This window comes from Capsicum annuum, chromosome 7 (assembly GCF_002878395.1).
Source record: "Capsicum annuum cultivar UCD-10X-F1 chromosome 7, UCD10Xv1.1, whole genome shotgun sequence".
In the NCBI taxonomy this organism is placed as follows: Eukaryota; Viridiplantae; Streptophyta; class Magnoliopsida; order Solanales; family Solanaceae; genus Capsicum; species Capsicum annuum.
Window position 1 is genome coordinate 128,058,047 of NC_061117.1, and position 4,979 is coordinate 128,063,025.

Sequence of the window (4,979 nt, forward strand, 5' to 3'; positions counted from 1 at the left end):
AACTACGTAGCCAGCGTAGGTTGAGACATCTTAACCTGCCAGGTTAGGGTGAAAGAGGTGGCTTAACCTGTCAGTTTAGGGTTCCCACCATTCTCACTCGAGTACCTGCCAGCTAAGGGTCACTCACAGCTGTCCTTACCAGTGGCGCGGTATTGATACCCTTCCAGTTAGGCCAGAGATTGGACCCCAACCTAGCTATATGCATTATTGGGGCATGTTGGTTAAGCAACTACCTCCCACAGTTTTAGTCCCAGTCTCAGTAAAAGAACTCAGATAGTTCTTCAGATTTTAGTATACCAGGACTGTCAGTTACAGTCAATTCAGTTACAGTACGGAACTTAGGTAGTTTCATCATATTCAGGACTGTCAGACACAGTCATCCATGTAATAAAAATTTTGATACCAGTCATGTTAGATAACAGTAAACCATGTATTAGTGTACAGATCCAGATATCATGTATTCACGATTTTAGTTATTATATATGCATGTTTGTACTCTTACGTTCATATCAGTCAGTCAGTTAGCATTGGTCATGCATGTAAACCCTTTTGAATTTAGCCTACCTCACTCGTATACTCAGTATTCCCAGTTGTACTAACGTATTTGTGCTATGGTGCTTTCTTTCATGTTACACAATATGTTCAGAGACACAAGTTCCAGATCAGCAGTAGCATTCTGGTCACAGAGTTACAGTGAGTCTTCATCCATTCAAGGACGATATTATTTTATTTCATTCATTATTTCAGTTCAGTTTTGCTAAATGGAGTTAGTTGGAGACATGTTCCTTCAACTCCTTATTTTAGACAGTATTTAGAGGCTTTCAGATTTAGTTCAGATTTTAGATTCAGCTTTTAGTTGTTTTGGGTATTTGTTACCCTATATGGATGTTATTATTTATCAGATATTCTATTCAGTTGAACCTTATGGCCTATTGTTCATGTTTTCCGTATTCTATAAATATATTATATAGTGTACAGGTACATATATCAGACATAGGTTAGATTGTGGTCCCTCAGGGTCATAAGCACTGTGTAGCATTCTAGTTCAGCGAATCGGGGCATTACAAACTTGGTATCAGAGACTAAGGTTCAATAGAGTCCTAGGAAGTCTGAAAGCCACATCTAGTAGAGTCTTATGCATGGGTGTATTGCACGCCACATTTATGTGCAAGAGGCTATGAGATATTTTAGGAACAGCTTCCCTTCTTTCAGTATTCATGTCATGCTAGTGAGCATAATCTCAAGTTAAAATCTCAGTCTAATCCCTTCTTCTCTTATTTCAGAATATGCCTCCAAAGAAAAGAAACCAGCCTGCTCCTCAGCCCAAAGATTCTTTGGGTGAACATATTTCTCATGCGGAGTTTAGGGCCACATCACCACACTTGATCGATCTATGTCTACCCAAAATGAATGGCCACCAGTTATTCCAGCCAATCCAGTGGCCAACTTAGCCGCAGTTAGGATTTGGGACATTACCTAAATGAACCCTCCTTCTTTCTTCGGGTCTAAGTCTGACGAAGACCCTCAAGAATTCATTGACCAAGTCCAGAAGGTCATAGACATCATGGGAGTTACTTCTTGTTAGAGTGCCGATTTAGCCATATACCAGTTATAGGATACTGCTCACACTTGGTATAAACAGTGGAAGTCTGAGAGGGTAGATGGTGCAGGTCCTATAGAGTGGGAGGAATTTGTCACGGCTTTCTTAGACAGATTTTTTCCCCAAGAGCTGAGGAAGGAAAAAGTTCTTGAGTTCATCAACCTCAGGCAGGGATAATATGATGATTAAAGAGCATTCTCTCAAATTTACTTAGCTATCCAGATATGTCCCTTATGTGGTTGCAGAAAGTAGGGCTAAGATGAGCAAGTTCATGTTAGGAGTGAATGATAGCGTGGTAAATGAGTGTAGGTCTGCGATACTGAAAGTGATATGACTTTAGCTAGGCTCATGACCCATGCTTAACATATACTATAGCAGAAGATTAGGAATAAGAAGAGGCAGAACAAAAGAGCAAGATCAGGTAGTTTCAGTTTTGCTCAACCTAAATCAGAAGGAGAAAACCTTTCGCAGTTCCGTCCTAAGCCAGTAGTTCCAGCTCTTTCCTCTGCCAGTACCCCAGTGCCAAAATTTAGAGACAACAACAGAGATCGAGCACCAGGCTCTAAGTCTCAGGGTAGTGTCAGCAGTGCCCGAACTAATCCCCTGTGTCAGACTTGTGGTAAGTACCACAAGGGTACCTGTAGAGCTGGTAGTGATGTTTGTTTTGGTTGTGACAAGCCAGGCCACAGGATTAGAGAGTGTCCACAATCAGGTCTACAGGGTCAGCAGAATTGTTCCATAGCCCAGTCCGATCGCCCAAATCAGCAGGGTGCCACTTCTAGTGCTGCTAGTGGGCAACGCCCAAATAGACTCTATGCTCTTCAGAACCAACAGGATTAGGAAAATTCACTTGATATCGTTACTGGTACATTACAGATTTTCCATATTTATGTTTACGCTTTTCTAGATCCAGGTGCATCCTTGTCTTTTGTTACTCCTTATATAGCAGATGATTTCAGAATCAGTCCCAAAATTTTAGTAGATCCCTTTTTAGTCTCTACCCTAGTAGGTAAAACCATCATAGCTCGGCAGGTATACAGGAACTGCCCGATTATGATATTTCAGAAATCTACGTTAGCAGATTTAGTCGAGTTAGAGATGACTCATTTTGATGTCATTCTCGACATGGATTGGCTTCATTCCTGCTATGCCATAGTCGACTACAGAAATAGGATAGTTCAATTTCAGTTCCCGAATAAGCCTGTCCTAGAGTGGAAGGGTAATACTTTATCTTTCAGGGGTCAGCTTATTTCCTACCTTCGGACAAGGAAAATGATTTCTAAGGGATGTGTTTATCATCTCGTTTATGTTAAAGACTCTGGTTCCAAATCTCCTAGATTTGAATCAATCCTATTGGTTAATGGATATTCAGATGTCTTTCTCAAAGATCTTCTAGGCATTCCTCCCGAAAAGGAAATAGACTTCGGCATTGACCTTATTCTAGATACTCAGTCTATTTCTATTCCGCCATACAGAATAAAACTAGCAGAATTCAAAGAACTAAAGAATCAGTTGAAGGATCTCTTAGATAAGGAATTCATTAGACCCAGCGTTTCCCCGTGGGGCACACCAGTCTTATTCGTGCATAAAAAAGACAGTTCTCTCAGGATGTGTATTGATTACCGTCAGCTCAACAAAGTTATGATCAAGAACAAGTATCCTCTTCCTAGAATAGATGACTTATTTGACCAACTTCAGAGTGCTAGTTATTTCTCCAAGATTGACCTTAGATCAGGCTATCATCAGCTCAGAGTTAGAATATGAACCGCATGTTCAAGCAGTACTTGGATATGTTTGTCATAGTCTTCATAGATGACAACCTAGTCTATTCTCGCACAGAGCGTGATCATTCAGACCATCTCAGAATTGTTCTTCAGACTCTCAAAGATCACCAGCTATTCATCAAATTCAGTAAGTGTAAGTTTTGGATAAGGTCATTAGCATTCCTTGGACATATTATTTCTGGTGATGGCATTAGAGTAGATTCTCAGAAGACCGAAGTGGTAAGAAACTGTCCTCACCCTGTCTCTCCATCAGATATCAGGAGTTTTTTGGGTTTGGCTGGCTATTACAGGCGGTTTTTTGAGGGATTTTCTTCTATTGCATCCCCCATGTCCAGATTGACTCAGAAGAAGGTTAAGTTTCAGTGGTCAGATCCTTACGAGAAGAGTTTTCAGGAATTGAAGACTCGAATCACCTTAACTCCAGTCTTAGCTCTTCCAGATGGTTTAGATGGGTTCGAAGTATACTGTGATGCATCCATAGTAGGTTTGGGTTGTGTCCTCATACAATATGGTAAGGTCATAGCCTACGCTTCTAGGCAGTTAAAACCCCATAAGAAGAATTATCCTACTCATGATCTTGAGTTAGCAGCCGTAGTATTTTCCTTGAAGATTTGGAGGAATTATCTATACGGAGTTCATGTAGATGTCTTCACAGATCATAAGAGTCTTCACTATGTCTTTTCTTAGAAAGATCTCAATCTTCGTCAGAGTAGGTGGTTACATGAGTGTCCTTTATCATTCGGGCAAGGCCAACGTTATGGCCGATGCTCTCAGTAGACTCTCCATGGGTAGTGTTTCTCATGTTGAGGATAGCAATAAGAAAATAGCTCAGGAAATCCATCAGTTTGTCAGACTAGGTGTTCGCTTAGTCGATTCTTTAGAGGGTGGTGTATATGTTCAGGATAGTTCAGAGTCATCTCTAGTTTCCAAGGTGAAATAAAAGCAAGGCAGGGATCCTAGCCTTGTCAAGCTAAATGAGTCAATTCAGAATCAGAAAGTATAGGTTTTCTCCCAAGGAGGAGATGGTGTCATTCATTGTCAGGGTCGTCTCTGTGTTCCAAGTGTAGATGATTTAAAGAAGCAAATTCTTGCAGAAATGCATGGTGCGCGATACTCTATTCATCTAGGGGATACTAAGATGTACCGTGACCTATGGGAGATCTATTGGTAGAGTAGGATGAAGAGAGATATTGCAAAATTTATAGCTAAGTGCCCTATATGTCAGCAGGTTAAGATAGAGTATCAGAAACCTAGTGGTTCCATGCAGGAGTTCACCATTCCTACTTGGAAATGGGAAGAAGTAAACATGGACTTCGTGATAGGTTTTCCTCGAACTCGTCATCAGCATGATTCAGTTTGGGTCATTGTAGATAGAATGACCAAGTCAGCCCATTTCTTTCAAGTCCATACCTCTTATTCAGTCAAGGATTACGCCAAACTCTATATCAGGGAGTTGGTCAGATTACACGATGTTCCATTATCTATCATCTCAGATAGAGGCACCCAGTTTACTCTCACTTCTGGAAAGCATTCCAAAAGGGTCTTGGTACCCAAGTTCATCTCAGTACATCTTTTTATCCTCAAATAGATGGTCA